Source organism: Sorex araneus, chromosome 1, assembly GCF_027595985.1.
Source record: "Sorex araneus isolate mSorAra2 chromosome 1, mSorAra2.pri, whole genome shotgun sequence".
Taxonomy (NCBI): Eukaryota; Metazoa; Chordata; class Mammalia; order Eulipotyphla; family Soricidae; genus Sorex; species Sorex araneus.
The window spans coordinates 119,685,873-119,697,397 of record NC_073302.1 but is presented as its reverse complement, the minus strand read 5'-3'; the positions used below and the strand labels follow the sequence as shown (position 1 = coordinate 119,697,397).

Here is an 11,525-nt window from a genome sequence, read left to right as displayed (position 1 = left end):
CCCTTCCGGACTGCCTGGGAGTGACCCCTGGCAGTGCTTACATGGGCCATATGCAGTGCCAGGTTCAAAGTGGAGTCAGCTTCATGCAAGGCCAGCACCTTACCTCCTTCATTATCTCTCTGGGCTAAGAATAAATTTTTTTAAAATAAAATTTATAAGAAAACACTGAATGAGACAGCGTTGCTTGAAGATTTGCTGTCTCAGAAAGAGGCCAAAGACTTGGGACCTGAGCAGTTGATTCCGGTTTGATTCCTGGCCCGGCATCTCGTCTCCTGAACTGCTCCAGGAGTGATCCCTGAGCACTGAGCTAGGAGTAAGCCCTGAGCACCGAATGTGGCCTGTAAACCCACAAACAGGCTGCTGCCTGCTTTCAGTGGTCCAGTAGACTCTCTTGGGCTACCGTGGCGTCTGGCTACCTCTGAGTTTCCTTCTTTATGAAGACTATGAAAACGCTAACATCACAGCAGTTGACAGGAAATTGGAAGTTGGATCTCCAACTCAAATGAAACGCTGAAAAGCCAGCTTCCCGCCTTTTCCCTTCCATTGCCCTTCCTTGTCCTTTCCTAGGCTTGAAGGACTCTGAAAGAAGAACCAAAACAATTCCCTTTCTCCTCCTCCTAACCTCCCTGCCTGTCTTTGATCTCCCAGATTCCAGCTTCCTGTTTACCCAGCTAATTAGGCTCCTTTCTTCTGCAAATTCCCGGGCACTCAATCTTCCATTCATCAACACACAGAGGAATGAGCCAGCCTCTGGCCAATAAAGGCCTTAATATGAACAGAGCCAGACCTGGGAGGTGGCTGGGAGGGCAGGAGCCTGGAGGGAAGGATTCTACCCAGCAGTCCCAGATTCTCTCCCTTGGGAGTAAACAAACAAATAAACAAACAAACAAAACAACGAACACAGACTAATATCCCCCAAAGATTAATTCAGTGGATGTGAATCTGCAAAGTGTTTAGGGATCCTCGGAAATTCAGATAGAAATTCAGATAGGGGCTGGAGTGATAGCACAGCGGGTAGGGTGTTTTGCCTTGCACGCGGCTGACCCGGGTTCAATTCCCAGCATCCCATATGGTCCCCTGAGCACCGCTAGGGGTAATTCCTGGGTGCATGGGCCAGGAGTGACCCCTGTGCATAGCCAGGTGTGACACCCCCCCCCAAAAAAAAAGCCTGATCTCATATTTGACAGGACTTGTGGGGCTGGGGGCTCTCTTATCAGCACCTGACATAGTGACTTGGTAGGTTTGTGATTTGGGTGGCCTCAGAGTATATGTGTAGTACACCCGGAAACAGAGGGACGTTTCCTGTGGGAGAGAGGGTCGGAGACAGCACAGGAGGTAAGGCACTTGCCTGGCATGTGACCGACCCTTCTTTAAATCCCAACATCAGATAAGATCCCCCAAGCAATGTCACCGGTTAATCCTGAGCACAGAGCCAGAAATAGCTCCGGAATCCCACTGATGGTGAGTGGGATTCCAAGAGCCCCCAACCCAAAAGGCAGAGACTGGCCTCAGGAAATGGGCTGGAGGACATCCTTTGAATGTGGGAGATCTGGATTCCATCCCCAACACTACAATGGAGACGTTACTGGTGCCCGCTCAAGCAAATCTATGAACAACTGAATGACAATACTACAGTGCAGTGCTGTGTGTGTGTGTGTGTGTGTGTGTGTGTATATCATGTCACTGTCATCCCGTTGCTCATCGATTTGTTCGAGCAGGCACCAGTAACGTCTCTCAGTGTGAGACTTATTGTTACTGTTTTTGGCATACCCAATACGCCACAGGTAGCTTGCCAGGCTCTGCCGTGGGGGCAGGATACTCTCTGTAGCTTGCTGAGCTCTCCGAGAGGGGTGGAGGAATTGAACACGGGTCGTCAGCCACATAAAAGGCGAACGCCCTACCGCTGTGCTATTGCTCCAGCCTGTGTGTGTGTGTGTGTGTGTGTGTGTGTGTGTGTATGTACACCCATTATGTCACATTCTAGAATTAGATCTTAATGGCGATCTTTTCCTTAACTAGATAAAAACTGTCTTGTATCAGTCAATGCACAAAATGAAACTGTTCTAAATGTCTACTTTTTAAAAATCCCCGTGAAGGAGAAAGGTTCAAGCGGTTTTTGAAAACAATGAGCTTCTCTGTTCCCACAAGCGGGATCACAGAACTCAGACCATTGTTTTTTCTTGTTTTCAGTGTTGTAAAATATTACAGGGGATACAATATTTATTATTTTCTCCTGGGTTTTCCTTTGCAGAAGACACAATTTCTATTTCTCTGGGCAGCTAAACCATCTATTTTTTAATCTTTCATTCCACCTTTCATTTCTACTCGGTAAGTACAACTTGATGGGGTCAGTTTTTAATACAATTTTTAGAAAGAAAAAAAATGAATTTGACACCAGCAAGTAAAGATCAGGTATTGCTTATTATTTTCACGGTTTATACAGGTGATTCAATAATTCTGTCCTGTGCTGAATTAACCCCCACACACTCAGGGACCAGCAAAACATGATCCTCAGAGAGATGGAGAGAAAGGTTCGGCTTGGATTCATATTACTGGTACTTTGCAATCAAGGTCTCTAAAGAGAAGTGATTTTAGTACCACAATACATGGAAATTGTGTCTTAAAGCTGACCCTTGTCTTTATTTTGCATTCACAGAAGTCATAGAATAAAAAGGCTCCCTGGTGGTGGGATTGGAATCATAGTAGCAGAATAGCTAAAGGTGTTTCCCCTCCTGTAGCTGGGAATAAGGCACGGAGGGTTGGAGTATAGTCTGGCACCCCCCTCCTTCATCCTTTGAGCATCACCAGGTGTGGCGTCAAAACCAAAAAGAAAATAATAGTCATTCCACCTACGCAGCCCCACCCCCCAGGAAACGGGGAAACTCTCCTCTGCCCCCCTTCCTGGTTCCCACTGTGTTGCAATTCAGTCCAATCACCGTGGATCTAAATCTGTAGACTATTTAGGTAAGGAAGCCTCACCTCGTGCATGACGCATCCTCATTCCCAAGTCCTAGCTCCCCTGCTGATTAGTCTCCTTGTTCTGTTCTGCTCTACTTCCTCATGGAAAGACATCATTCTAAGTCAATCACGGGCTATTTTTACTCCATCGGCTACCTCTCCTTTCAAATTTCTTCATTTAATAATCTCCCAAAAAGCAATTATAAAAATAAACATTCTGCCAGTCTCTCTCTTCTGTTTTCTTTATTATTCTCATTTAATATCTCTTCAGTATCTTCCCCCCCCCCCCTGCAATCTTAGTACCAGTGTTTGCTGGAGAAGCTAAAATGGACACAGAGACAAAAAGTCTGGAAATGCTGCCCAGTGACCAGAAAGATAGTACGGTGGGTAGGACATTTGTCTTGCATGCTGCTAACTCGGGTTCAATCCTGGTATCACCTATGGTCCCCAGAGCACTACCAGGAGTGATTTCTGAGTGCAGAATGAGAAATAATCCCTCAGCAATGCCGGGTGTGATCCCTGGCACCACATATGATCCCCCAAGAGTCACCAGGAATGACCCCTAAGTGCAGAGCCAGGAGTAAGTCCTGACCATGGCAGGGGGCGGGTGGGAATAAATAAATAAATACATTTTGTAAATGGGGAGAGGGCCAGAGAAATAGTACAGTGAGTAAGGAGTTTGCTTTGCGTGTGGCCATCCAAGGTTCAGTCCCCACACGGTCCTCCAAGCACCACCAAGAGTGATCCCTGCGTGCAGAGGCAGGAGTCAGCCCTGACCGCCCCAGGCGTGGTCCCCAAACAAGCTTTATTTTTTATTTTTTGCTTTTTGGGTCACATCCGGCGATGCACAGGGGTTGCTCCTGGCTCTGCACTCAGGAATTACCCCTGGCGGTGCTCAGGGGACCATATGGGATGCTGGGAATCGAACCCGGGTTGGCCGAGTGCAAGGCAAACACCCTACCCGCTGTGCTATTGCTCCAGCCCACCAAACAAGCTTTATGCTTCTTTTTTCTGTTAAACTGTTTGTGACTCCAAGAAGATGGGAGCCAACTTCCTGTTTTACTATGCACTTATAGACTAAGCAAATAACCCAGACTGCTTCCTTTTTCTGTTTGTTTTTACAGCTTTCTTTTGGTGGAGGGTGGGCACACCTAGCAGTGCTCAGGGATGACTCCCGGCTCTGTGCTCAGGGATCACCCCTGGCAGGCTTGGATACTGGGGATCAAATCTAGGAGTGCAAGCGCCTTATAGTATTTCTCCAGGCCCCTGGACTGCAGAGAGAGAGAGAGAGAGAGAGAGAGAGAGAGAGAGAGAGAGAGAGAGAACTGTTCCTGAAAGAGAGAGAAGAAGCCCTCTGAGGATCAGAGGCCTCCCAGTCTGCCTGGTGTTTTGTCATGCAAATACCATCTAGAACACAGGATGGATGGTAGAACACAGGATGGGTGGTTTTAAGAGCCAAAAGTCTGTCTCGGGACTCTGGGCTCTGAGGGTGACAATTGCGTATGTGCCTTTCCTGGTCCTGGAAGGTACCACACATCTTGTCTCCTGCCAGAGGAGAGGAAATCTCCACTGAAGGCAGCAGGACTCATAAATTAATTCCTTCTGATAAATTCCAAACGCTCCTGAAAGAATGATGTTTTTCTTACTGAAATCCTTTGAGACTGGCACCATCAATCAGAATATCACGGGGCTTATCAATATTGTATCTCCAGCATAAATCTGTCACAAAGAGCTTTCAGAGAACAAAAAAGGTCACGAGCAATGTAGTGACGTGGGGTGTCATATCCTCTTGTCCCCATAACTTGGCTTGCTGCTGCTTGCGGACTTTTTTTTTTTTTGAAGTCCACTCAGGGCCGGAGCGAGTGTCCAGGTCCAGGAATTCCCTTGCATGCGGTTTGATCCCTGACACCACAGTAGAGTCGAGAATCTGGGTTCAGGATTTTGGCTCGTGTCTTGCTTTTTCTGCATGTGCTAGTGGTAAATCTTTTTCCCAAATTAAAGTAAGTGGTCAGAGCAATAGTACAGAGTTAAGACACTTGTCTTGCAGGCTGCAGGCCCTGGTTCAATTCCTGGCACCACATATAGTCCCTACCCAGAGTAAGCAGAGGTGAGAGGAAGCGCAGGCACAGCTGAGTGTGTCCTCTAACCAAAATAATAATAATAAAGCCTATGGCCCCCTACAGATGCGATTTTGGGTTTTCTGCCCGGAAGTACAAAGTGTAGCCATGAGCTTGCCCTTGGGGCAGCATGCTGACATTCAGAGTTGTGTCTGACCCAATAGCAGCCTTAAATTTGGGCCTTAAATGAGGCACTTTCTCTCCCTAGTTCTGGCCCTGGTTCTCTTAGGTCGCAGAAGACCTGGGGGAGGGTCTGGCTGCTGAGTCAGAAGGGGAAACAACCAGCCCCGGCAGCCGAAATCCTCCAGAAGTCAGCCGCCACCGTGCTCACAGCCGTTCTCCACACGCTCGGGCTGAGTTCACACGAGTGAACCTATTCCTGGACAACTCATACCACACCCTACCTGTACAACAAGAGTACCGCACCACAGTTGATGCGGTTCAAAGTACAAGGCAACCAGTCTTAGAGGGAAATATAGATATTTTTATTTTTACATATATTTTATATATATATATACACACACATATATATGGACTGGAGCAATAGCACAGCAGGTAGGGCATTTGCCTTGCATGCAGCCAACCTGGGTTCAATTCCTCCATCCCACTCGGAGAGCCCGGCAAGCTACTGAGAGTATCCCACCTGCACGGCAGAGCCTGGCAAGCTATGCGTGGCATATTTGATATGCCAAAAACAGTAACAACAAGTCTCACAATGGAGACATTACTGGTGCCCGCTTGAGCAAAATTGATGAACAACAGGATAACAGTGCGACAGTGCTATGTATATATATATATATATGCACATATATATATTATGCTACATTTATATAAGTTACATATATATACATATATACACATATATATGTATATATATATAAGCACTCAAGGCTCAATCTTTAACAACATGTTAGTGATCTCTTATAGAAGGGCTTAATGGCCCCTGCGTAAAATACAATCTTCACACTCTTTCTTCTAAGGATATCTTTTTATATCAGTTTCAGCTTTTTTTCAATAACAAACAAAATATATTATTTCGTGTCTGCTTTGGGTCAGGGATTAAGGTTTGGGATGGAAACATCCGAAATATGGTTGTGGGAAGGTGTAATGGTGGTTGGATTGGTGTTTGAATATGAGATGTAGTCAAATATTGTATTGAAAGCTATGCTAGGAGTATCATGTTTCACTCAAGTGAGAGAAGGAATCCGGAGTTCCAACCTCTGTCGATGATCAAGAATCAGGGACGCTGTCTTGTTTGCCAAGGCATCAAAAATCAGATGGGCCGGTCATGTAATGCGATTCAGAGACGACCACTGGACTAGAGCTGTTACCGACTGGATTCCACAGGATGTCAAAAAACTGCGAGGCTGCCCACCAACGAGATGGTCAGATTTCTTCGTCAAAACCCTGAATGAACGATTTGAGGCTCTTCGTGTTCCTGGAGTGAGCAGGTATCATTGGGCTACACTAGCACATGACTGGGACAAATGGAGATGTTACTGGCGCCCACTCAAGCAAATCGAAGATCAAGGGGATGACAAGTGATACAAGTGATCAAATATTGTGAAATACTGTATAAAATTAAAAAAATTAACTTTTTAGTTTTTTGGGTTTTTTTGTTTTTGTTTTTTTTTGCTTTTTGGGTCACACCTGGCAATGCACAGGGGTTACTCCTGGCTCTGCACTCAGGAATTACCCCTGGCAGTGCTCAGGGGACCATATGGGATGCTGGGAATCGAACCCGGGTCGGGCGCGTGCAAGGCAAACGCCCTACCCGCTGTGCTATCACTCCAGCCCCCCAACTTTTTAGTTTTTTTTTTTTTAATTAATTTTGACATGGGCTGGAGCGATAACACAGCGGTAGAGTGTTTGCCTTTCTTGCAGCCGACCCGTGTTCAATTCCTCCACCCCTCTCGGAGAGCCCAGCAAGCTACCGAGAGTATCCTGCCCATACGGCAGAGCCTGGCAAGCTCCCCATGGCATATTCGATATGCCAAAAACAGTAACAATAAGTCTCACACTGAGAGACATTACTGGTGCCCACTTGAATAAATAGATGAGCAACGGGATGACAGTGACTTTATAAAATAAAAACATTAAAATAATAATAATAATAATAATAATAATAATAATAATAATAAAAGAAGGGGAAACAAGGCAACAGTGATCTGAGGCCTAAGTGTCGAATACCAGCCTCGGCCTAGGCAACTCTTCTCCTCACCCACCTCTGGTCTGAACGGTCTCCTCAGTTCTGGGCTTCTTCTCCTCGGACTCTGAGCTTCTCCGGAGCTCTCTCCTGAAGAGGATGCGGGTTCGCTCCCAGCAAACATTGTTCTCTAGCTAGAGCTCAGGAATGACGTGAGACCCTTGCTCCCCCACTTTTACTTGATGGGCTCATCATCTCTGTCACTAGCTTGGACCCGGTGTCATGCCTTGGTCGCACCTCCCTGCAAAATTCCATTCCAGAATGAGACCAGCCCTGGCCCGTAAGTGTCATTAAACAGGCTGTCCCTGTCGCCTGCACCATTGATTTCCTAGGCAGATGATGCATTTCTACTCGGCCCTTTGAGGACTTTTTTTTTTTTTGGTTGCTGCTGTCTTGAGACCACACCTGGCTTACTCCTGGTTCAGTGCTCAGGGATCAGCCCCGGTAGTGCTGAGGGGACTACATGCAGTGCTGAGAATGAGGATAGGCTTGGCTGTGTGGCTGTGTGCAGGGAAGGGCCTAAACCACTGCATTATCTTACGACCCATATCTGAGAAAATGTTTTAATCTATGGTTTATATTTATGATTAAAAAAATTTTATGGGGGCTGGAGTGATAGCACAGTGGGTAGGACATTTGACTTGCACGCGGCCGACCCGAGCTCGATTCCCAGCATCCCATATGGTCCCCTGAGCACTGCCAGGAGTAATTCCTGACCTGAGTGCAGAGCCAGGAGTAACCTCTGAGCATCTCTGGGTGTGACCCAAAAAACAAAAAAAAATTATGTATTAGTGAAAGTTTTTTAATTTTTAATTTTTTAATTTTTTTATGGAGTGCTTCACGAATTTGTGTGTCATCCTTGCGCAGGGGCCATGCTAATATTCTCTGTATCATTCCAATTTTAGTTTATGTGCTGCTGAAGCGAGTAAAGAGAGGCTTCTAAAATCTCAGGGCTAGGATGAATGGAGACGTACTGAAACTGCTTGAGAAAATCGACAATCAACGGGGTGATGATGATAATGAATTTTTTTTTTTTGCTTTTTTGGGCCACACCCAGAGATGTACATGGGTTACTCCTGGCTCATGCACTCAGGAACTACTCCTGGCGGTGCTCAGGGGACCATATGGGATGCTGGGAATTAAACCTGTGTCAGCTACGTGCAAGGCAAACACCCTACCCGCTGTGCTATCGCTCCAGCCCCAGTAAAAGTTTTTTAAACTATGATTTTTTTAAAATAATAATTTAGGAAATATGGTTTCAGTTTATAGTATTTATAGCCATGTTTGAGCTTATACAAGTCACCATACCCAGCACCACTGAAGGACCCCCTGGCCCTACAGCTGTGTCCTCGTGACCCCTTAACTGCCCTGTCCTTCCGGAGATCTCTGGGACTCTGAGCTGTGTGCAGCCACGCTTGCTCTAGATAGCACATTTTCCCACTGACAGAGTATTTCTTTTTTCTTTTTTCCTTTTGGATCACACCCCGCAGCGATGCTCAGGGGTTCCTCCTGGCTCTGTACCCAGGAATTTCTCCTGGCAGTGCTCAGGGAACCATATGGGATGCTGGGAATTGAACCCGGGTCTGCTGCGTGCAAGGCCCTACCCGCTGTGCTATGGCTCCAGCCCCAGCTACAGAGTATTTCAAACCTGCTCTGCTACATTCAAATCCCTGACTCTCTTACCTATGCCATCCTTCCTCCATCCTCGCTCTTCTTTCCTGAAGATGACCTTGCTTTCTGATCGCAGGCAAAACCAAGCCAGGAGATAAGCTCTTCTTGAATTTTCTATCTCCAGGGGCTGGAGCGACAGCACAGGCGGTTAAGGCACTTGTTCTGCATGTGAATCCACCCCTAGCACCAGGTAAGTTTCCCTGAACACTTCCAGATCCCTGAGCACAGAGCCAAGAGTAAGTTCTGAGCACATCCAGGGGTGCACCCCCCCCCACACACACACAATACAGTGCAGTGCAAACTGATGACAAAATCCTTCTGTGATTATTCCAAAAGATACAGGAATCTCCGAGGTTGCCAGAGCGGAACTACTGTTGGCAGTGTAGAAAAATAAAAACCATTGACTAGTGAGGTAGAAGAGTTAACATTTGGAGAAGGAAAATCAACAAATATGGTAACAGGATGTGGGGTTTCAAAAACAATGGCTTGAATGTTAAGGAATTCTGTGGAATGTTGAAGAATTATGGAAAAATGAAGGAGGCTTTCTAGGGCGTGTGCCAAAATATTTCTGCTATAAAACCCTAGGTCGAGCAAAGGCTATTATATGCAGCACATATCATTTTAGTAAAAACCGATGCCCAAATAACCACTGGAGATTTATTTGTGTTCATTCGAAGAATGAGCACATAGTTTTAATTATAATGTCCGTTGTCTTGGATAAAGCGTTATTTATTTTGGGGGGCCCTCCCAAGTGGTGCTAGCAGACCAGGGCCCCCCATCAGTGACTCGACCAACCAGAGTGTTTGAAGGTGCGGAACCACTCGGGCCTTGCAGGGTGGGGAGACCCAGGCCAGCCCAGGACACACACGGTGCTGCTTGGGGACCTTCAGGGCTTGGGGGGACCTTGTGGTGCTGGGAATTGAACTTGGGTTGGCGACATGTTAGGCATCTGCCCTGAGAGCTGGACTATCAACTGGCTTCTAAATGATCTTTGCGTCTTCATTAAAAAAAAAAAAAATCGAGGGCCACATCCAGTGGTGCTCTTGGCTGCTTCAGGTGCTGTGCCCAGGTAACACGGTGCTGGGGACTGAGACTGAGGCTTCTGCATGCAAAGCCAGCAGTGGGCCCCCTGTTCAATGCTCATAGCTTCATTTTCACATAAAAGCCCCTGGCGTGGGGTAGAGAGCAGGGACAGCGGGGGAGGAGCAGCACAGCTGTGGGCCTGGCACCGAACTGAGGAGATCCCCACTTAGGGCCTGGTGACATACAGATCCAGGAAGCGCCCTTGGAGGCTTATGGCCAAGATACGGGGTCGGGTGCACACTTGGGGGACAGCTGTGAGTTTTCCTGGCTGGCACAGAGCAGTGGCGAGTACCCAGAGAGGCATCTAAGCAAAGGGGCCAAAGAGATGGCACAGTGGTTAGGTCTTTCCCTTCCCACTTCTCCCCTCTACCTCCCCTCCCCTCCCTTCCCTTCCCTTCCCTTCCCTTCCCTTCCCTTCCCTTCCCTTCCCTTCCCTTCCCTTCCCTTCCCTTCCCTTCCCTTCCCTTCCCTTCCCTTCCCTCCCCACCCCTCCCTTCCCTCCCTCCCCACCCCTCCCTTCCCACCCCTCCTCTCACCTCCCCCTCCCCTCCCCTTTCCCCCCATTTTTCCTTTCCCTTCCCTTCCCTCTCCTCCCCTCCCCTCCCTTTTCTCCCCACCATTCTCTTCCCCTCACATCTCTCCCCTTCCCTCCTCTTCCTTTCCCTTCCCACCCTCTTCTCTTCCCTCCCCTCCTCTTCCCTTTTCTTCCCATTTTCCTTCCCTTCCCTCCCTTTTCCTCCTCTTCCTCTCCTCCCCTCTCCTCCTCTCCCCTTTAGAAAGGGCCCCCTTGTGATGGGGAAAGGTTAAACTTCAGTGTTTGCTTTGCCCTCTCTGTACCCTCTGAATTAAGAAACGTCTCCTCTGGGTGTATTGTTACAGGCATGATCAGGTAGCTGAGCACAGGGACCCTGCGAGGCATCAGGGGAGGGAACTCCGAGCAGCCTGTTCTGGGAGCTTGGCAGAAATGAACAAGTCATAGGTCATAGGTTATAATTTAGAACAGAACAGAAGGACTCCCCTCCCGCCCCCATTATCTAGGCAGGAACAGGAACTGGCCACTGAAACAATTCATCATCATCTCGTTGATTGTTGATTTGCTCGGGCAGTCTCAGTAACGTCTCCATTCGTCCTAGCCCTGAGATTATAGAAGTCTCTCTTTACTCGTCCTTCCCAATGGTGCCACATTGGAGGCTCTTTCAGGGTCAGGGGAATGAGACCCATCATTGTTACTGGTTTTGGCATACGAATACGCCATGGGGAACTTGCCAGGCTCTCCCATGCTGGCAGGAAATTCTCTCGGTAGCTTGCCAGGTTCTCAGAGAGGGTGTACTAGGCTATAAGATGTCCAAGTTTCTGGGAGCTTGGTTTTATAGTCTCTGGATGTTGGCCATTGATGGGATTACACCGCACCAGGGGCAGCTTCTGGGTGTGACCACCTTAGCTACTGGAAAATGGTGGATCTGGGCAGAAGAGGCCCAGTCCTGATCCAA

The 11,525-nt window shown here is 47.7% G+C and overlaps 1 non-coding gene across 1 annotated transcript; it reads right to left on the bottom strand.

Annotated features, from left to right (window-relative positions):
* Positions 1-8,103: 8,103 nt before the first annotated feature.
* LOC129401347 (U6 spliceosomal RNA) lies at positions 8,104-8,206 on the bottom strand. The gene has a single exon (XR_008628277.1). It is a non-coding gene; the product is annotated as a U6 spliceosomal RNA (small nuclear RNA).
* Positions 8,207-11,525: the final 3,319 nt, after the last annotated feature.